This window comes from Scyliorhinus torazame, chromosome 6, assembly GCF_047496885.1.
Source record: "Scyliorhinus torazame isolate Kashiwa2021f chromosome 6, sScyTor2.1, whole genome shotgun sequence".
Classification (NCBI taxonomy): domain Eukaryota; kingdom Metazoa; phylum Chordata; class Chondrichthyes; order Carcharhiniformes; family Scyliorhinidae; genus Scyliorhinus; species Scyliorhinus torazame.
The window spans coordinates 113,395,438-113,417,988 of NC_092712.1; the positions used below are offsets into that span (position 1 = coordinate 113,395,438).

The 22,551-nt window shown below is 46.8% G+C and overlaps 1 long non-coding RNA gene across 1 annotated transcript; it reads right to left on the reverse strand.

The window, feature by feature from the left end:
- Positions 1-10,621: 10,621 nt before the first annotated feature.
- On the reverse strand, positions 10,622-22,149 carry LOC140425731 (uncharacterized). The gene is made up of 3 exons (XR_011947956.1): positions 22,072-22,149; positions 18,773-18,856; positions 10,622-11,487 (listed from the first exon to the last, which is right to left on the reverse strand). It is a non-coding gene; the product is annotated as an uncharacterized lncRNA (long non-coding RNA).
- Between the last annotated feature and the right edge of the window lie 402 nt (positions 22,150-22,551).

Here is a 22,551-nt window from a genome sequence, read left to right on the forward strand (position 1 = left end):
CCCTCTTTCGTTTTACTGAAAAGCCTAACTGAACGACACAGACAAATACTGGGAAAGAACACAGTTGGGAATGAGTTGAAGGGGTGGTAGAGTGGCCCAAGAGCGTTCTGTGGCAACTTTTCACGAAGTTGCCCTCACCTTGTATATAACCATGACTAAGATCATTACTTCACTGGTTTAGATATTGGATCAAGTGGTGCTGGTTTTTCAGGCATAAAAGAGGTACCATAGAACATAGAACATAGAACAATACAGCGCAGTACAGGCCCTTCGGCCCACGATGTTGCACCGAAACAAAAGCCATCTAACCTACACTATGCCATTATCATCCATATGTTTATCCAATAAACTTTTAAATGCCCTCAATGTTGGCGAGTTCACTACTGTAGCAGGTAGGGCATTCCACGGCCTCACTACTCTTTGCGTAAAGAGGTGCCGAAGGGTTCAACATGATCCAACCATGTTTATTCAGCATTACTGCACCGTCAGTTGTATTGGTTCGACGGGTGCCCTGTCATCATCCAGACTGTTCTCCTGAAACAAGCAATCGACCTATTATCTATGCAAATCAGGATCTAATTCCTATTATGACTGCCTGACCACAGTTGGCACCTAGCATGATGCAATTAGTTTTCTGAGGTGAACAGCAGCCAAACTTACCCCCACCACAGCTTTTACTGATCTGAGTGTGGAGCCAGCAAGAGGAGTGATTGAATTCAAATTTGACTGCCTGCAGGAACCGATCAAAGTTTTAGAGCATGATCTTTTGTGGAGGTTTATCTGCAATGGATTATATCCCTCAGGAGATTTACAGATTTGCATGAGAATACAAATTGTGCATTGATTATAAAGTGAATAAGCTTTAACCGGCCAAATTGCCTTTTCCTCATGTCATAATTTCTAATATTTATATTAATATATGTAATACAGTACTTTTTATTATATAGAGTGCTCATGAGCTGTTTGTCTTGAGCACACGTCTAAATTTGCGCTGTATTACAATCAATCATACTGATAGCCAAAAGTTGGAGAATGGCTTCATAATTCCTGCATAATTACTACTTCACTAATTGAATCAAATGCTCAGATATAATGACCAGGATTTTGGCAGTCAGTGGCGAAATAGCAACAATTGCCTTTCGACTGCGAAGAAAACTGCACATAGAGATAACTAGCTTCATATCATGGATTTCCACTTTGCTGATTTTAGTATGAATCTGGTGTTAAGTCAAGGGGATCATCACAAGCTCAACGACAGTGATGTTATCAAGCCGGTTAAGTAGCCAATCACATTGAAGCATTTCACATCAGAATTAAAATTTCACACAGATAGAAATAAATGAATGCGACATACATGTGGGATTAAAATATCAGAAACAACCCGTAAAATAAAGATGATTTTTAAAAAATCAGTAAGATTTGCGCACAAGCAGTTAGGAGAGAATACATCCAGTGAGACCCAACTAGAGTGAGCGAGTGTATTTGGAAACTTGGAGAAAAGTGGAAATTGGGTTTGTATGTCTTTAAAGAGTTTTTAAAATTAAGTATCATAGTTAAAAGGTTAATATGGTAGCTGACTCGGCTGACTGAGTGACAGTTAACTGTCAATCACCTGAAGCCTGAATAGGGCCTCGTAAGGTGTTGATTATCGTTGAAGCGTCACTAGTGTGTGACTCATCTCAACCCTACTTAAGAAAGTAATTATTGGAAGCACGGGCTCAGTAACATTAGCACATGAGCAGTTGGGAGAGAGCACATCATGTTGGGACACAGCCAGAGTGAGTGAATGTATTTGGGAATTTGGAGCAAAGTGGAAATTGGGTGCAGAGAGGAAAAGGGTACTCTTCTGATTTTTTTTTGCTTTCTAACTTTTTAATCTTCAGAGAGTGGTCTTGTCCTGCTGCAGGAGTAGAGCCCCCTGCTGATTGGTAATGTAAGAGTCCTTCCCGTTTATTTCCTTTGTTCTCATTTGTTTTGTATTATTTTATTATTCTTGGGGGCAGTTAACTCAATTGTCTGGATGGCTGGTTCTTCATATAGAGCAATGTAAACAGTGCAGGATCAATTCCCGCAACGACTGAGGTTATCATGAAGGCCGCACTGTCATGATATTCAAACACACACATCATGATGGACACACCAACAGACAAATCAGAGCACACAACACCACAACCAATCACACACAAGGACACCAACCACATAAAAGCACGAGCATGACACCTAGTGGACAGTAGGTCTGGGGACAAAGACACGGGCAAGACCTGTTACAAGATCACAAACAGGGAATCCCCACGTGCAGAGTATCAAGACAAAACTGTACATAGAAAGTTTAAATAAAATAGCGTTGTACCATATACAACCGTGTTGGCTCATCTGTGTGTCAGAACGCCCAACACCACATGGTACAGGAGTGGATCGATACCTGCCAACTAACCTGCCATTCTGGACATGGACCGCACCGACAAACCACAGCCGTTGCAAGTCGTGGGGAACCTAGGTACCAATTGGAAGCTCTTCAGGCAGCGATTTGACCTGTACATCCGAGCCAACGAAAAACAGAGTGCCTCGGATGAAACGAAGATTGCAATGCTCCTCTTCTACGCAGGTCAGCACGCCCTCGACGTCTTCAACTCACTGGTGTTCGAAGAAGGCGAAAACCAATCCAAATATGACACGGTCATCCTCAAACTGGACCAGCACTTTAAGGTTGAAGTGAATGAAAGTTTTGAAAGATACCTCTTTCAGCAACGCCTGCAAGGTAAGGAGGAGCTTTTTCAACCCTTTTTGACGCACCTCCGAAATCTAGCGCAGTCCTGCGGTTACGGCAGCACCACAGAGTCCATGATCAGGGACCAGATTGTTTTTGGCGTTGCCTCTAGTGGCCTACGCCAGCAGCTTCTTAAAATAAAAAGCCTCACCTTAGCGTCTGCTGTGGAAGCCTGTGTCCTCCATGAGAATGCAACCTGCCGTTTTGCCCGATTTCAGGCATCCGAGTTGGCACGGAGGGGGTCCCCAGCCGTCGAATCGGCAAGCCAGGCCGCCCACGACGCCGAACGCATCCAGGCCGTCGATTACTTCCCGACCCACGGCCCGGACGACAGCGGCCGCTTCCCGTGCTTTTCGCGGTCTCCCGCGCTGGTGCGCGCCAAAATAACGGCCACATCGAGGGACGCACTGCGCAGGCACGCCCACCGCAAGATCGCACTGCGCATGCGCAGTGGCACAACGAACGCCGTGACGTCATGACGTGCGGCAATTGTGGAGCTGTACACTTAAAAGGGCAATGTCCTGCTAAAAACCGACAGTGCCTCAGATGTGGCAAGATGGGCCACTATGCTGCCCACTGTCGTTCGGCTCAACCCATGGATCCTGCACATCCCCGACAATCTCGCAGACAAGCCAGGACCGTCCAGCCCACGCATCAAGACTTCCAGTTAAGCGATGCAGATGACCAGGATGCCTTCCGCTTTTCCGTCATCGATGTCAACAAGGTCAATGCCATCAATCCAGCCGATGAGTGGTGTGCCACCCTGACGGTCAACCCGAACTCGTCGCAAGCCCATTAGACTGGACTTATAACACCGTTCATATGTCTAACAAGTTACACAATTTTATATGATAACCTGTTGTTGTTTATCGTTCCAGATATCGTCTGACTGGACCACTGTTCAAGTTTTTTTTCTCGTTCGCATTCATGTTCTGTTTTGGTACAACCTTGTTCATGTGATGCACCCGACATCGCCCCATGTAAATAGTTACGTCATATGCACATGCTGTACACAACACACACACACTCTTAGATGCACTCACGACGCGATCATATTTATTACCACGTAGGCACATATCTTTGTAAAAAGGGGGGATGTCATGATATTCAAACACACACATCATGATGGACACACCAACAGACAAATCAGAGCACACAACACCACAACCAATCACACACAAGGACATCAACCACATAAAAGCACGAGCACGACACCTAGTGGACAGTAGGTCTGGGGACAAAGACACGGACAAGACCTGTTACAAGATCACAAACAGGGAATCCCTACGTGCAGAGTATCAAGACAAAACTGTACATAGAAAGTTTAAATAAAATAGCGTTGTACCATATACAACCGTGTTGGCTCATCTGTGTGTCAGAACGCCCAACACCACACACACCTTCTCAACCTTACCCTGGGCTGTTGTGTGTTGATCCTCAGGTTAAATTAGCCCCAGTCAGCTCTCCCCCTTAAAGGGGAAAGCAGCCTATGGTAATCTGGGACTATGGTGACTTTCACACACAGTGTATCATTCTATGGTTAAAAACGTTTGATACAGAGGAGCGGCACGGTGGTACAGTAGTTAGCACTGACTTGGTGCCATGTTCGGGGACTTGGGATGTTCCCCTCATGATCGGGATGGCCTGGCTCAGACCGCCATTGCTGCGGTCTATCTTTTAAAAGCACCCCTTTGTGCTACTTACAGGCCCCTGGCTGCTCACACTGCTGAGTGCTGCTGTGTCCTTTGAATCCTCAGAAGGCCTCTCGTCATTGGGGAACCCACCCAGGCTATCCTCTGGACACCCTCATACCCCAGCTGTATCATCAAGGGCCAAGCTCAGTCAGGGTGGCATGGTGGTTAGCACTGCTGCCTCACAGTACTAGGAACACGGGTTAGTTTCTGACCTTGGGTGATTGTGTGGAGTTTGCACATTCTCCTTGTGTCTGCGTGGGTTTCGTCCAGGTGCTCTGGTTCCCTCTCACAGTCCAAATCGTGCAGGTTAGGTGGATTGGCCATGCTAAATTGTCCCTTAAGGTGGGGTTACAGGGCGGGGGATTGGACAAAGGTAGGGTGGTCCTTCGAAGGTTCGGTGCTGACCCGATGGACTGAATGGTCTCTTTCTGAACTGTAGGGATTCTATGGAAGTAGACCAATCAGACAAGACAACAGGCCTATGAGCAGGTCAAAGCATAACTAACTGAGAATAGATAGTAATAAACAATGTGGATGCTTACTGGGTAAGTTCAAAGAGTGTTGTGTCCCTAGAGAAATGTGAAACTGATCAGGGAAATAGCATGGAATTGATCATGGGCAGAAGTATGGGCTTCTTTGCATGGTGTTAACAAAGAGAACATTATCTTATTGGTCCTCTGGGGGATCACCTATAGGCCAATGAGGCCTTGACAATAATGAATCCCAGGTCCACCCCTGGAAAAAGTTATAAAGGATAAGGTTAGGAAGGGCTACAGTAAGCAGTAAAGAGGAGACCTCTCGAGTCTGGATCCAATCTGACTTTGGATTAACAGTCTTGGGTGGTTTGGAAGGCTTCAGGAAGAAGCACATGCTAACCGTCCTACTGAACTGGATCGATTCTGGCTATTTGTCAGGGCTGTATGTTTTCACTGTATAACTTGTGAGTTAAATTCCATCTTATACTTGATTAATCTCAACATGCACAACATATTGGCTGCAGTCTTTTATTTCTAAAAGTTAAAATGATAAGACAGTTTCAGAAGAGTAATGATGGCCAACGCTGACAGTTTCACCATCCTTGCTATCACAAAATACCAGCCTTTGTATTTCAAATCTGTGCATTTTTCCATTTTTGCCAGTGATTGATTAATTCTGGGAAACAACAGATATCTTTCTCCCATTTTTGGTTCAGACAGGAAATTTGCACATTCACCATCATTTGCCTTCCCCCGGGATGCTTCTTTTACTCTTGGCCTGTCTGGCTCTGCTGCATTCCCACTGATTAAAACAATTACTTGATTATCACACTGCAGGAATGCATCAAAGTGTAGTGGAATTTCAGCCTCGATAACAGCAGGCATCAACCTTCTCCGCACAATTTCCTGAGTATTAGTAATGGAATTCTGTAATAATTTCCACATAGTTCAGTTCTTTTTCCACATTGCTGCAGTCAAACATTATTTGTTTTCAATCATTTCCAAAAAGTATGACAAATACTTATGAATGTACCATACCATAATGTACAATAATGTACCATGGGCAGCACAGTCGCATAGTGGTTAGCACTGTTGCTTCACAGCTCCAGGGACTCGGGTTCAATTCCTGGCTTGGGTCACTGTCTGTGCGGAGTCTGCACATTCTCCCTGTGCCTGAGTGGGTTTCCTCTGGGTGCTCTGGTTTCCTCCCACAGTCCCGAAAGACGTGCTTGTTCGATGAATTGGATATTCTGAATTCTCCCTCTGTGTACCCGAACAGGCGCCGGAATGTGGTGACTAGGGGCTTTTCACAGTAATTTTATTGCAGTGTTAATGTAAGCCTACTTGTGACAATAAAGATTATTATTATTACTACCAAGGAACTCATTATTATGGGAAGACAGTATAAGAACAAGGGATGTATCTTGTTAACTCCTTCGCATGAGCTGTAAGTCTGTATAACTGTGTTAAATTTCAGGGCCACCCTTGCTTTGCTGTCAAGTGTTTGTGACGTCACCTCAGCTTGACAATTTTCTTATTTTGTGACACACTTCCATGTAATCAGTTGTTCCATGTTTATGGCAACTTGATGTTTATACATGATCCTTGCTTGACTTTTTTGTTACATTGCACAAGAAGTAGGTGGCACTTCTTAAATAGCACTGACTGGCAGTAACAAGCCGGCTGCTGAGAATTTCTTTTTAGCAGTTACCATTTGCAAAATATATGATGGATGTAATTTGTGTATAAGATGATTTATCCTGGACTGAAGTCCGCTTGAAGGTTTATCCAACGGATTTTTTGTAATCCTTTGAGATCAAACTCACTGGTTTCATCTTGATGAAATGCTAACGGCTGTGAGCGACAGAGAGTGACACCGTGAAGACCATTAAAAAGGAGGCTGATAAGTCCCCGTCTGGAGGGTGTAAGAACAACATCAATGTATCCTATTATTTCTATAATGGATGAGGTGCCTCACAGTGAAAAACAATCACATTTTAGAACCCTGAGTTATTGTGACATTTGTAAAAGCAGGTGGAGGAACCTGATAGCAGATGTGCACCCACTATGAAAATAGTTTAAATCTGAAATGCCCTGTTCTGCCAATCTAAACACACCAGCATTTTTGTTTCACAGCATTTTTCATAACCTGTGCATGTTTTGGTGAATAGTGACAAACTGTTATGTACGAGGAATAAAATAGTTGGAAGTTGTATAACTAGACTTGTGTTCTGTCGGATATGATTACTCCTGTAACCAGCCTGCTCCCAGATAACTTGTCATTGGCTGAAAGCCACTGAAGGCATTGCTCACTTGAAATGAATGAAAATGGCTTATTGTCACAAGTAGGCTTCAAATGAAGTTACTGTGAAAAGCCCCTAGTCGCCACATTCCGGCACCTGTTCGGGGAGGCTGTTACGGGAATCGAACCGTGCTGCTGGCCTGCCTTGGTCTGCTTTCAAAGCCAGCGATTTAGCCCTGTGCTAAACAGCCCCTGCTTATTTGTCTGGTTGGCGTCTTTGCTCTTATTTATTGGCCAAATCAATACTCAGCCCCTTTTCAACCTCTGGTGCCTAGTGCAATTCAAATATCTAAATTAAAAAGAGCAGTTTTACAACACTCATCTCCTTTAATGTGCATCTGAACAGAAACAATGTGTTATAAACTAGACAAATATACAGCATGCTTACTTTTAATTAATTTATTTTTTCCCTTTACCTCTCCTCCCCAAAACAATTTGGTTGAGCAGCAATTAACAGGCCTCCAATACCTCCTGTAAGTGCCCATGTTTCCTGCATCAGGGATACACTCTTTTGGTGATGCAAGGCATCTCTCTTTCTCTCTCCCTCTCTCTCTCTCTCTCTCTATCCATCTCTCTTAAGGGTACTGAAGACACCAGCCTGCTGAGATTGGCTAATACAGCACAGAGTCCTTTTAAAATTATATATTGAAGTGAAATTTGTCCATCATATGGAGCTAAATGCACTAAATTAAACTAAGAAATCAGGGATAATCCAAATGTTCGATCTGTGCTTCAAGGGTCAACTGGAAGAACGGAAAAAATGTCACACTGAAAACCATTAAAACAAAGCCGAAGCATAAGGGTCAGAGTACTCGTAAAAACAGTGACGGAAACTGTAACAAATTACTTTTTCTTCAATTTCTTCAATCCTCCTGAAGTTCCACAACATGGATTGTTGAATGAAAGTTCTGCAGCAAGATTCACTGCTGACTTTGAAATTGGTTGCCTCCTACGTGAACACACAATTCCATGTGCAATGTCGCACTTTACAGAAGCCATTGCAGATGATAGTGACTCCGATGATCACAGAATCATAGAATGTACAGTGCAGGAGGAGGCCATTCGGGCCATCGAGTCTGCACCAGCCCTTACAAAGAGCACCCTACTGAAGTCCACGTATCTACCCTATCCCTGTAACCCAGGAACCCCCGCTTAACTTAACATTTTTTGGACACTAAGGGCAATTTAGCATGGTCAATCCACCTAACCCGCCCATCTTTGGGCTGTGGGAGGAAACCGGAGCACCCGGAGGAAACCCACGCACACACGGGGAGGACGTGCAGACTCCGCACACACACAGTGACCCAGCCAGGAATCGAACCTGGGACCCTGGAGCTGTGAAACAACTGTGCTAACCAATATGCTACCTTGCTGCGCATGATTAGCAGCCCATGCTGCTGATGATTACTACGATTTTATTTACGAAGGCCACGAGTACGATGAGGAAAGTGGAGACTCAGATGGGGAACCAGATGAGGACGACTATGAAACACTATTCAGTTGGTTTGGTGGGAGTGACGAGGTGATCACAAGGGACGCCCAGTCTGCGCAGCACACCAATAAGTGTGAAAGCTCTAAGATGGCGTATGCAGAGGATGAAAGCGAGATTGCAGTAGTAGACACATCAGATAACGGCAACTCAAATGTGAACTCAAATAGGCTGATAACTGAAGAAATAATCCCCATTCTTGAGAAACTGGCTCCAGAGGCGTATGGTGAATCATCTCATGCACACAAAATGGTTCCTGCATGTTCCCAATTCTCAAGGCCACTCCTCTGAGGGATGTGCTAGAAGAAGAGCAGATGGATACATCTGCGTGAGGTTCCACAATGAAAGATAAAACAGATATCATCCTATCAGATAAGGATGAGCCACCAATCGGTTCTTCAGCAAAAGGTGACCCATACATCGTCATATCAAGTGAGAATGAGTCACCAATTGGGGCTCAAATACAAAATGAAGGAGCAGCACCTAAAGTTGGGGATGTTGATCCAGCCCAGACACGAGTGCGAGGCTTTGCAGACTGCTCCTGAAGTTGCAGGCGTGACTGCAACCACACAATCATCCAAAAGTATGCTGACACTGGACATTCCCAGGTGATGGGCATGCAACTCAGCGTGTGGACACAACCATGGATCAACCAAAACTCATCGGTCCAGCTAAGGTGCTGAAATCAGCTATGATGGTAGAAGTACCGCAAGCAACCAGTCCCATGGCTCAGTCCAGTGGCATAACAGGTGCCACCAAAGCAAAAAATAAAAAGAGGCGCAGTCAGAGGATCCCTCCCATGAGAAGGAAGGGAAAGAAAATGAGAGTGGAGGATACCGTGGGTCGCTCGGCAGTACTGAAGAAGAAGGCATCGGTAATGTGGCATACAGGAAAGGAAGCACAAATCATGCAGCAAGAAACATTGCATTAGAAAATTGAACAAGCTGGTCACGCAGAGAAAACCAGTCATCAGGACACATTGCGTCAAAAGGTCAAACAAGCTGGTAATACCAAAAAGACCTGCCAGAAAACCGGCCTTCCGGATGTTAAAGCGGCATCGAGCAGCCGATAAAAGTTCAGAAGATCAACGGGGACGATGTCGTCGTGAATGTCCAATAAGCTGTCCACCAGGGAAACGGTCATCAGGCATATCATCTTCATAGAATCATAGGATTTACAGTGCAGAAGGAGGCCATTCGGCCCATTAAGTCCGCACAGACCCATGGAAAGATCACCCTATGTAAGCCCACATTCCCACCCTATCCTTGTAAACCAGTAATCCCATCTAACCTTTTTGGACACTAAGGACAATTTATCATGGCCAATCCACCTAACCTGCACGTCTTTGGACTGTGGGAGGAAACCGGAGAACCCGGAGGAAACCCACACAGATACAGGGAGAACGTGCAGACTCCGCACAGACAATGACCCAAGCCGGGAATCGAACCTGGGACCCATGAGCTGTGAAGCAACTGTGCTAACCACTGTGCTACCGTGCCGCCCATACCATGTTGTGTGAAGCATGTTGCATTTGTATCTATAACTTGTGTAAATTGATAATGCAGATCATGTTTTGTAAGACAGTTATATTTGAATACAAATATTAACAGTTCTGGAGGAAGGGGGATGTGATGATATGCCTGTGCACAGTTCTGTATATAGTTAGCAATGCTACCTCCAACCAGCTGGTGGCGATAAGGACCTATCACGTGACTCAAGACACCCGGCAGTTGGTAGTAAGTCGTACAAGAAGACAGTCGCACTTAGAGTAGCTACAGGAGAATTCACCAAATTCATTCAATAGCCATCGTCTGTATTGTAGTTTTTAATTGTCTTTCCACGTGTTTGTTAATAAATCATCTTTCTAGTTAAACAACTAGATGTTCTGTGTACATCATTACAACGGTTATATCACAGAACATAACAATGAGGACCTACTAGCAGTAGATTATTACTCAATGTTTTTTGAGTCTGTGCTGCTGAGAGAGGATAGTAAGAGCATCACTGTAACAAATCATTTGAAATCAATTTTTTCTCACCATGCATACCTGAAGTATTCAGCTCAGACAACGATCCACAATTCTCAGGCACTGGGCTGGATTCTCCGCCGCTCACCACCAGTAGTGGGGTTCTCGAAGCAGTGGAGAATCCAGCACCTGAGTAGAAGGGGTCTCTGACAATCTTGTCTGCCTTCCTGAGGCAGCGGGAGGTGTAGACAGAGTCAAAGGGAGGGTGGCAAGTTTGTGTGATGCGTTGGGCTGAGTTCACCACACTCTGCAGTTTCTTTCACTCTTGGGCCGAGCAGTTGCCATACCAGGCTGTGATGCAGCTGAATAGGATGCTCTCTATGGCACATCTGTAGAAGTTTGTGAGAGTCGATGCAGACATGCCGAATTTCTTTAGCTTCCGTAGGAAGTAGAGACGTTGTTGGGCTTCCTTGACTGTTAAATCAACGTGAGTGGACCAGGACAGACTGTTGGTGATGGTGATCCCCAGGAACTTAAAGCTATTGACCATCTCCACTTCGGAGCCTTTAATATAGATGGGGGGATGTGTCATGCTACGCTTCCTGAAGTCGATGATCTGTTCCTTGGTCTTGCCGACATTTAGAGAGAAATAAAGAGACCCCCAGAAAAGAGACCCCTGTCTGGAAGTTAGAGAGCAGTCCAGACAGAGGCAGTGAAACAAATTACTGTTGTAACACTCACCTGGGCAATACACTTGCAGGCTCAGGCAGAGGAAGCACCATGTGTCAATTCCTGGAAAGAGAAACCAGTCAGCTGTGCTTAAACGCCTCAGATCCTTAAACTGCAAACCATCCATCAATTTCCTTTACTATGCTGCGATTGGTGGCTTACCCATATATACAACAGCCTTACTTCATTATCTTCCTTCACGGATGAGTAACGTTGCAGTGCTCTAACCGCAATTTTTATAAACATCAACCACTTAGGATGCGATTTAGCTGCCTCATTGTGCCTGATTTGATAATGTGAAGAGGTTGTTGAATCTTGCAAGATTTGCAACTCTCAAAATGCCTCGTGGGTTTTCGTTAAATCTCGCAATGCGTCGTGATCTGTATCTCGCCCTCACTGGGCGTAATCCAGATCTGCAATTTTAATGATCCATTATCACAGAATCACAGAATAATACAGCACAGACGATGCCCTTCGGCCCATTGGGTCTGCACCGTGTAGCCATCTGGGATGGCCACTTCCAACTAGGTGCAGGGGAACTCGCAAAGACTGGCGGGTAAAATGGACAAGCCAAGAATCAGGCAGGCTCAGAGCCTGAAATGCATATTGGTCGCAAAAGTCCAGACAGTATTGAAACTCTGTCCTATTAGCATGTTAATCAGGCCGATTAGCATTTGATGGCCCATCTTCCACAAAACAAAGGACTGGTACTCAAGCAACCGGGACAGTTCCCAGACGCCACTCCCTGTTCAAGGGAAACGCAAACAACGGGTCAGTGACCGCTTGGGACACGCCCAGCCGTCCAGATCCCCGCCCACTTATTGGCTAAGGAATCGAACAGAGTGATCAGGGATCATCCAATTAGTAAGGCACAAATTGGAGGACTGCCCAAAAGAGCGCGAAAACCCCCTGAGTATAAGAAGAAGAGTTTGCCATATGTTCGCTCTCTTTTGGCCTTGGTACCCCGGTCACCACCATCGGCAATCGCAGCAACACCAGGAGCGAGTCCACGTTCAACGCCTATTACCAGATGGATGAGCCCAGCTGAGCAGCAGTTATTCCTTCGAACCCGAGAGATCCAGAATTGAACAGCGGCCACTGTTTCCTGACGTAAGCCGGGTGCCCAAAGTTAAGTACAGGTTGTCTTAGCTGATAGGTGTAGTTAACTAGTAGTGTTTATGTTGCATGACTAATTGTGTGTAAATAAAGTACCCTTGACCTTGAACTAACTAACTGGTGTTTGGCTCGTTGATCGATAGCCAGTTGAAACTTGTGGTGGTATCATTCGATACCTGGCGACTCTAAGCATTCGGACATAGATAGCATAGAAAGAAAGGTAAATTCACTGATTGTCCTAATTGGAACAGAGCCACAGAAAAGACCAAGTAGAAAAATAAACTAGCAATAATTATTGGCGTCTCCGGTGCGAATTAGCAACAACCGACACATGAAAAACACCTGATCTGCCTACCTAATCCTATTTGCCAGCACTTGGTCCATGGCCTTGAATGTTATGAGGTGCCAAGTGCTCATCCAGGTACTGTTTAAAGGATGTGAGGCAACCCGCCTCTACCACTCTCTCAGGCAGTGCAATCCAGACCATCACCACCCTCTGGGTAAAAAGGTTTTTCCTCAAATACCCCCTAAACCTCCGACCCCTGACCTTGATTTTGAGGTCCCCTCGTAACTGACCCTTCAACTAAGGGGAACAGCTGCTCTCCATCCACCCAGTCCATGCCCCTCATTATCTTGTACACCTCGTTCAGGTCACCCCTCAGTCTTCTCTGCTCCAGCGAAAATAACCAAGCCTATCCAACCTCTCTTTATAACTTAAATGCTCCATCCCAAGCAACATCCTGGTGAATCTCCTCTACACCCCTCCAGTGCAATCACATTCTTCCTATAATGCAGCAACCAGAATTGCACACAATACTCCAGCTGTGGCCTCACCAAAGTTCTATACAACTCTAACATGACCTCCCTGCTTTTGTAATCTATGCCTCGATTGATAAAGGCAAGTGTCCCGTATGCCTTTTCCCCACCCTAGCAACCTGCCTTCAGAGATCTATGGACAAACACGCGAAGGTCCCTTTGTTCCTCGGAACTTCCCAGTGTCAGGCCATTCATTGAATACTTCCTTGTCACATTACTCCTTCCAAAGTGTATCACCTCACACTTTTCAGGGTTAAATTCAATCTGACACTTTTCTGCCCATTTAATCATCCCGTCTAGATCTTCCTGTAACCCAAGACACTCAACCTCACTGCTAACCATCCAGCCAATTGTTTTGTCATCCGCAAACTTACTGATCCTACCCCCCACATAGTCATCAATGTTGTTTATATAAATAACAAACAATAGGGGACCCAGCACAAATCCCTGTGCCATGCCACTGGACACTGGCTTCCAGTCACTATTCACCCTCTGTCTCCTGCAGCTAAGCCTATTTTGAATCAACCTTATCAAGTGATGCGCAATCAATTACTCTCAAGACGAAGTGATTCATAACCGAAGGCTTTAATCTGCTAGAACTCTTCCCCAGCAGCTTCGATACAGAAAGTGAAGGCTGCTGGGACGGCACCGGTTCTTATACATAGAACATAGAACATTACAGCGCAGCACAGGCCCTTCGGCCCTCGATGTTGCGCCGACCTGTGAAACCACTCAAAAGCCCATCTACACTATTCCCTTATCGTCCATATGTCTACCCAATGACCATTTGAATACCCTTAGTATTGGCGAGTCCACTACCGTTGCTGGCAGGGCATTCCACACCCTTACTACTCTCGGAGTAAAGAACCTACCTCTGACATCTGTCTTATATCTATCTCCCCTCAATTTAAAGCTATGTCCCCTCGTGCTTGACATCACCATCCGAGGAAAAAGGCTCTCACTGTCCACCCTATCCAATCCTCTGATCATCTTGTATGCCTCAATTAAGTCACCTCTTAACCTTCTTCTCTCTAACGAAAACAGCCTCAAGTCCCTCAGCCTTTCCTCATAACATCTTCTCTCCATACCAGGCAACATTCTGGTAAATCTCCTCTGCACCCTTTCCAATGCTTCCACATCCTTCCTATAATGCGGCGACCAGAATTGCACGCAATACTCAAAATGCGGCCGCACCAGAGTTTTGTACAGCTGCAACATGACCTCATGGCTCCGAAACTCAATCCCTCTACCAAAAAAAGATAACACACCGTACGCCTTCTTAACAACCCTCTCCACCTGAGTGGCAACTTTCAGGGATCTATGTACATGGACACCGAGATCTCTCTGCTCATCCACACTGCCAAGAATCTTACCTTAGCCCAGTACTCTGTCTTCCTGTTATTCCTTCCAAAATGAATCACCTCACACTTTTCTGCATTAAACTCCATTTGCCACCTCTCAGCCCAGCGCTGCAGCTTATCTATGTCCCTCTGTAACTTGTAACATCCTTCCGCACTGTCCACAACTCCACTGACTTTAGTGTCATCTGCAAATTTACTCACCCATCCTTCTACACCCTCCTCCAGGTCATTTATAAAAATGACAAACAGCAGTGGCCCCAAAACAGATCTTTGTGGTACACCACTAGTAACTGGACTCCAGTCTGAACACTTCCCATCAACCATCACCCTTTGTCTTCTTCCAGCTACCAAATTTCTGATCCAAACTGCTAAATCTCCCTGAATCCCATGCTTCCGTATTTTCTGCAGTAGCCTACCATGAGGAACCTTATCAAACGCTTTACTGAAATCCATATACACCACATCAACTGCTTTACCCTCATCCACCTGTTTGGTCACCTTCTCAAAGAACTCAATAAGGTTTGTGAGGCACGACCTACCCTTCACGAAACCGTGTTCACTATGTCTAATCAAATTATTCCTTTCCAGATGATTATACACCCTATCTCTTATAAACCTTTCCAAGATTTTGCCCACAACAGAAGTAAGGCTCACTGGTCTATAGTTACTGGGGTTGTCTCTACTCCCCTTCTTGAACACGGGGACAACATTTGCTATCCTCCAGTCTTCTGCCACTATTCCTGTTGACAAAGATGACTTAAAGATCAAAGCCAAAGGCTCAGCAATCTCCTCCCTAGCTTCCCAGAGAATCCTAGGATAAATCCCATCTGGCTCAGGGGACTTATCTATTTTCACCCTTTCCAGAATTGTTAACACCTCCTCCTTATGAACCTCAAGCCCTTCTAGTCTAGTAGCCTGAATCTCAGTATTCTCCCCGACAACATTGTCTTTTTCCTGTGTGAATACTGATGAAAAATATTCATTTAGCACCTCTCCTATCTCCTCGGACTCCAAGCACTACTGTCCTTGACTGGCCCTACTCTTACCCTAGTCATTCTTTTATTCCTAACATATCTATAGAAAGCTTTAGGGTTATCCTTGATCCTACCTGCTAAAGAATTCTCATGTCCCCTCCTGGCTCTTCTTAGCTCTCTCTTTAGGTCCTTCCTAGCTAACTTGTAACTCTCGAGCGCCCTTACTGAACCTTCATGTCTCATCTTTACATAAGCCTCCTTCTTCCTCTTGACAAGTGTTTCGACTGCCTTAGTAAACCACGGTTCCCTTGCTCGACCACTTCCTCCCTGCCTGACAGGTACATACTTATCAAGGACACGCAGTAGCTGTTCCTTGAACAAGCTCCACATTTCCATTGTGCCCATCCCCTGCAGTTTTCCTCTCCATCTGATGCATCCTAACTCTTGCCTCATCGCATCATAATTGCCTTTCCCCCAGATATAACTCTTGCCCTGCGGTATATACCTATCCCTTTCCATCACTAAAGTAAACGTAATCGAATTGTGGTCACTATCACCAAAGTGCTCACCTACCTCCAAATCTAACACCTGTCCTGGTTCATTACCCAGTACCAAATCCAATACAGCCTCGCCTCTCGTTGCCCTATCTACATACTGTGTCAGGAAACCCTCCAGCACACATTGGACAAAAACGGACCCATCTAAAGTACTCGAACTATAGCGTTTCCAGTCAATATTTGTAAAGTTAAAGTCCCCCATAACAACTACCCTGTTGCTTTCGCTCCTATCCAGAATCATCTTTGCAATCCTTTCCTCTACATCTCTGGAACTTTTCGGAGGCCTATAGAAAACCCCCCTAACAGGGTGACCTCTCCTTTCCTGTTTCTAACTTCAGCCCATACTACCTCAATCGACGAGTCCTCATCAAACGTCCTTTCTGCCACCGTAATACTGTCCTTGACTAACAAAGCCACCCCTCCCCCTCTTTTACCACCTTCCCTGAGCTTACTGAAATATCTAAACCCCGGCACCTGCAACAACCATTCCTGTCCCTGCTCTATCCATGTCTCCAAAATGGCCACAACATCGAAGTCCCAGGTACCAACCCATGCCGCCAGTTCACCCACCTTATTCCGGATGCTTCTGGCATTGAGAAGACACACTTTAAACCACCTTCCTGCCTGCCGGTACACTCCTGCAACTTTAAAACCTTACTCATGACCTCACTACTCTCAACCTCCTGTATACTGGAGCTACAATTCAGGTTCCCAAGCCCCTGCTGAACTAGTTTAAACTCCACCTCTCAGGGCAGAGCTACGTACATCAGCCAATGGTAGACTCTTGGGTCTAACCAATGGTCATCCACCTCTCAGGTGCCGCAATACCTGGTATTACCACATCAAGTTACCCATGTGCATTTGTCTTCTTTGTAAGTCTTTCATTAGGCTCTTTTAAATATGCATTTGCGGGATTCTCCTGGCGCATGGGACCTAACGGCCATGCAGAGGAGACCTTGCCAGGGCGCCATTAAGTACTGGTTTCCACAAACGTGGACCGGTCGTAATGGCAGCCGGTTGAGTCGCCAGGCCTTTAGAGACCCCCGGATGGTCGGGGACAGGGCTGGGTGGCACCCTGGCACTCCCTCTGAAACCTGGGCCCCTTGGCACTGCCAGTCTGGCACCCAGGCAGTCAGACAAGTTGGTGCCCCTACCTGCGAGGAGCCTTTCCTACTGAGCTCATCATCAGGAAATGAGTCAAGTGTGGTCTCAGCGGAGAGAAACTTTCCAGGCCAAAGAAGATGGCAAAGTGCTATTGAATAGCGGGGTGCTTCTTGGCACTGTAGCTGCCGAAAACCAGCCCACTAAACACTCCCAAAACTAGGCATAGATTTTTTCCCGTTGAATGGCACCCTTACAATTTTTTCTGGACTGTGGACTAAACACATCGGCAAGACAGGCTCCTCAGAAATCGGGACACTCTTTTTAAAGAGTTCCCAGTTAAGTTAAAGGTCCCACACACCCCCTACCCATGGACATTACGACCCCCTGGCAGACATGGGCAACATCCCTAACCCTCGTCCCTGGAGGAGCAACCTCCTCTCCTATCACTAAGTGTTGCGTCGCCTCCACCCACCCCGCACCCGCCACCCACACCAACCACCGAGGGTAGCCCGGTCCCACCCCTATCCATCCTACTTGGTATTGGGGCATCATCCCCTCTCCCAAGTGAGCATACCCCACCATGGGTTTGCTGAGGGCCCCCCACATTTATGACAACGCTCCCTTTCAGTCCCCCCATTTCAGCCCCCCCCCCTTTCAGCTCCCTGCCCATGCACCCAGTTCAGGCTGCTCTTCACCCCCCCCCCCCACCCTTCAAACCGCTTTCATCCCCCTTCATATCCAACATTCACCCCCCCCACTTCATACCCACTCTTGATACCCCCAACACCTTTTATGCCCCCACCGTCATTTTCCCCATCAGGCCTCCCCTTTGAGGCTCCCCCTTTATTCACCCCTTCATTCCAGCTCACCCCCCTTTCATGGGCATGGCCCCCATCATGACCCACCCCTTGGCAGTTCCCCATGGCACCCTTGAACTGCCCCTGGCACCCAGGCAATCCCAACCTGGAACGGCAGGTTGACACTGTCCGCTTGCCAGGGCCAGTGCCAGGGAACTGCCCTGCCCTGGCCCCAAACACCCGGCAGCTTCAATGGTCTCCGAGTCCCCTAGTGCGGCCATCATGTTTGGTTTCTGTTTTTTGAAACCACTACTGATTGGCGCTGACATCATGCTGCGTCGGCAGAGCTGGTGAATCCCTGGAGCCAGGAGACTCCGGCCTTCAACAGTCTTTAAATGAGTTTTAAGACTCAGTTATATAAAGGGAGGGTGTGATCCAGGTCACGTCAGGCACTACGGGTCGGGAGCATCGCAATCGGTTTGGCACCAGGCGTGAAACCCGTTTTGGGATCTTCCCCTATTCACCGGGAATAGCAGGGTCAGTGCCAGGTGCAATGAGGTCAGAGAATCGCACCCTACATCAAGTTTCAAACATCCGCAATCCAACGGAATGGTGGTACGTACCATACAGACCTTATAACACCTGTTGAAGACGGCGAAGACAGATGGAACATATTCTTTCCTGTTCCTGACATTCAGGAATATCTCCTAATGGGGAAAAGACTAAGAATTAAGCTTCCACTGCAGACCCCAGTCAGTGCTATTTTCACAGTTAGTGAGCAACATGTGCAGAACCTGCTCAAATTGAGACAGCAGAAGCAGGAACAATACATTGACCGAGATGCCTGACCTCTGGCTGAACAGAGCATGGAAGAGACAGGAAAAGATCTGCAATACTGTTATTGTCACAGGAATCATAAGAGAACCAAGATCTTACATAGTGCAGACTCCAAGCAGTCAACAATACAGGAGAAACCAGAAATTCCTACGGAAAACAAATGGAACTCCATCCTGTTCTGCACCAGAAAGTGTAGCTTCCATCAGCTCCGGAATTTCCGCCACCCCAAAAATCGCCACCATGGGGTCTGGCCCGGCCTATTTTCGATAGCATTCCAAACCCCCCCTTCCAAATTCTCTCCAACTTCTTGCAGCCCCAGAACATATGCTCGTGGTTTGCTGGTCCTCGTTCACATTTCTCACACTCATCTGCCACTCCTTGGAAGAAGCCACTCATCCTCGCCTGAGTCATATACACCCTATGTGCCCCTTAACCTGAATCAAACTCATTCCCGCACATGAGGAGGTCAAATTCACCCTGCCTGAAAATCATCTCTGTCACCATTCAGAGCATCCAGTGGGAAAATTGTGAAAAAAAACCCCACAGAGGTACAGCGATGAGTAAAAGACAAAACTGACTGAATGTAACAGAGTGTAAAAGAATAGATAAGAGACTGCGGGTGAAACCTTCCGTTTGGGAGCCTATCTGCGGATGCAGGGACTGAATTGCGTGCGGACCACGTTCCCATTAGGGGCGTTATTCGGTGAGAAATTCAGGACATGCTAAGAGGCCAGCACTCTGATGGTACGAATGCAGAGCAATTCCCCACCAAGCGGGTGTTCCAACCACTGGGGCCAGGGTTAACGCCAAAGAACCTGGCAGCTGGAGATATTTTTAAGCGCTCCACTTACCACACACTCACTGCAGCCACCAAGATGGTTTAGAGAAGAACAGCCCCCCGAGGTTGGGAGTCCGAGGTGGACCCACAGCTCCATACCAGTGAGGAGAGGGGCGGGGGGACCCTCTTCCCTAGGGTGGGCCTTGGACTCAGGCCTGCCCCCCTGAGATGGTGGCAGAGGCAGTCAGCGCTGCTGTTTTACCAGGAGGAGACAGCTGGTGATCCAGAGGGGTGGGGGTCACTGGTGAGGCCTCTATCCTGAGTGGGATAGGCACCAAGCATGGTTCCATATGCTGCAATGCAGTGTCCTCTGGTTGGCGTGAGCTCTGCTGATCCCAGCTTCCTGTGCAATGGAGCAATGCTTCTGAGGAGTGGGCTCCTCATAGAATCCCTACAGTGCAGAATGAGGCCATTCGGCCCATCACGTTTGTACCAACCCTCTGAAAGGACACCCTACCTAGGCCCACTCCCCCACCCTATCCCCATAACCCCATCTAACCTGCTCATCTTTGGGCAATAAGGGGAAATTTACCATGGTCAATCCACCTAACCTGTGGGAGGAAACCAGAGCACCCGGAGGAACCCCATGCAGACACGAGGAGAATGTGCAAACGTCACACAGACAGTGCCCAAGGTTGGAATTGAACCCGGGTCCCCGGCGCTGTGAGCCAGCAGGTCTAACCACTGTGCCACCGTGCTGCCCTGATTGAGCTTGGCCCTTGATGTACAAGGTGTCCAGAGGGCGACCTGGGTGTCCTCCCCGATGACCAGATGTCTTCTGAACATTTACAGGACACAGGCAACACTCAGCAATGTGAGCAGCCAAGGTGTTTGTAAGTAGCACCAGAGAGGTGCGTTATTAAAGACAGACTGCAGCAATGGCGGTGTGAGCCAGGCCACCCTGATCCCAAGGGGGGACACTAACTCACTACCCGCTACTGCCCCCCACCCCTCCCCCACCCCCCCGTCCCCCCCGTCCCCCCCGTCCCCGTCCCCGTCCCCGTCAGCCACCCCTCAGCTAGCCCGATAGTTTTCAACAGTTTACCAGTTTTATTTTTAGCTTCCTGTTCCCCTCCGCAGTCATGGCGCCCAATACACATTTGTCAATACTTGTAATAATTCACTCCCGCGAGACCGCCGCCTGAGGGAAGGGGAGCATAGCGGAATGGCAGAGCATACTGCGTCTAACCTGCAAATCACATTTAAATGCATGCAAATACCGGTTTTGCATACCACCGCCGGCACAGGGCGAACACCTCATTATCGGCACCAGTGAAAAACCGGAGCATGGCCCCTGAATCGGTACTGGGCGTGGACCTCGATTTTGGCTGGATGTCCAATTCTCCACCCGATCCCGGTTCATGTTTGCAGCATCGCGAGGTGGAGAATTTCACTCTTCGTGTACTTGAGTAGGCTAATCTCACAGCCTAGTTTGTTCAACAGAAACTAATTGGATGCTTTCAGTTTAAAAGAAGTGGAATTCATGATAGCAAGGTGATTGTGATAGTGGACTCCAATATTAGATAGAATCCGGTACACTCTGTACTTCATGGGCTCAGCTAACCTGGGGGGGGGGGGGGGGGGGGTCAAGGGTCAGATAGCACATGTTAGGGTAAGTTGTAACAAGGCCGCAGATGCCTTGCAGTTGTGTGTTCATGTTCTGTTATTAATAAAAGTAGTTTACAGCAATGGTGTTGATAATCCTGCAAAATAGAAACAAGAAAAGATCCAGCATTATACTGTTAAAAGTCATACTTTATGCCATCTTAATTAGCTTTACCTTTGAAGAGGAAAATCCATATTCATGTAGGCGAAAAAAAATCCAGTTGAGAAGTTATTCTGAAAATGTTATTGTTTTATGGCTCAAACCTTTAAAATGTGGTGAGTCACAGCGTAGTAAGAATGAGGTTCATGGGCTGGATTTTACAGTCCCCCACCAGGTGTGCTTTTGGCGGAGGAGGCACTTAAAACATGCAGGGTGGACCACCTCCTTCTTGCTCACCCCGACGAGCTCCCTATGATTTGGGTATGTTGCCACAAGACTGCCTGCCCTTAGGCCCATTGAGGCCATTAAGTGGCCAATTATTGGCCAATTAAGGACTTCAATTCAGCTCCACTGCCATAAAAGGCTGGGCAATGGAAGGCGGGCAGAAGTCAGAAGGTCTTTTTTTTAAAGGCAGGATGGGAGGGGAGACACATCATTTTGGATGCCCTGTGCACATTTGGATCACACCCCTAAAATGTTACCTTTGCCTTATGTCTGCCCACCTGGTCTCCAAGGCTGACCCTCCAGAAGGTATGTGGCAACCAGCTGATGTAACAAGGTTTTGTTCAGAACCAAAATCCTATGAGGTCATTAAAACAAAGGCACAATGGTGAGGCATATTGAGGACAAATCAGATCCATTCCAGCTCCTCAACCACCATATAGTCCCAGTATATCTAGCACAAGATCCCAAATGCAACCTGAAACCATCCCACAGATTACTGTGAGCAATTAAAGCAATCTCCAGACAAGGTCACCATCACAAGATCTGAGTGAGCACATTACTTCTACATGTGAAATCACTGGAAGGGAAATGTTTTAAGTCATCCAGTCTTAGTTTCACTTTTGCCTTGAGCAGAGCACACACACATGGCGGCACTGGTGCCTTTAAGCTTTAAACCTATGTAAAACTGTTCTCATGTGCCTCGTCTTAATAAATGAACCCACAATGTGTTCACACAA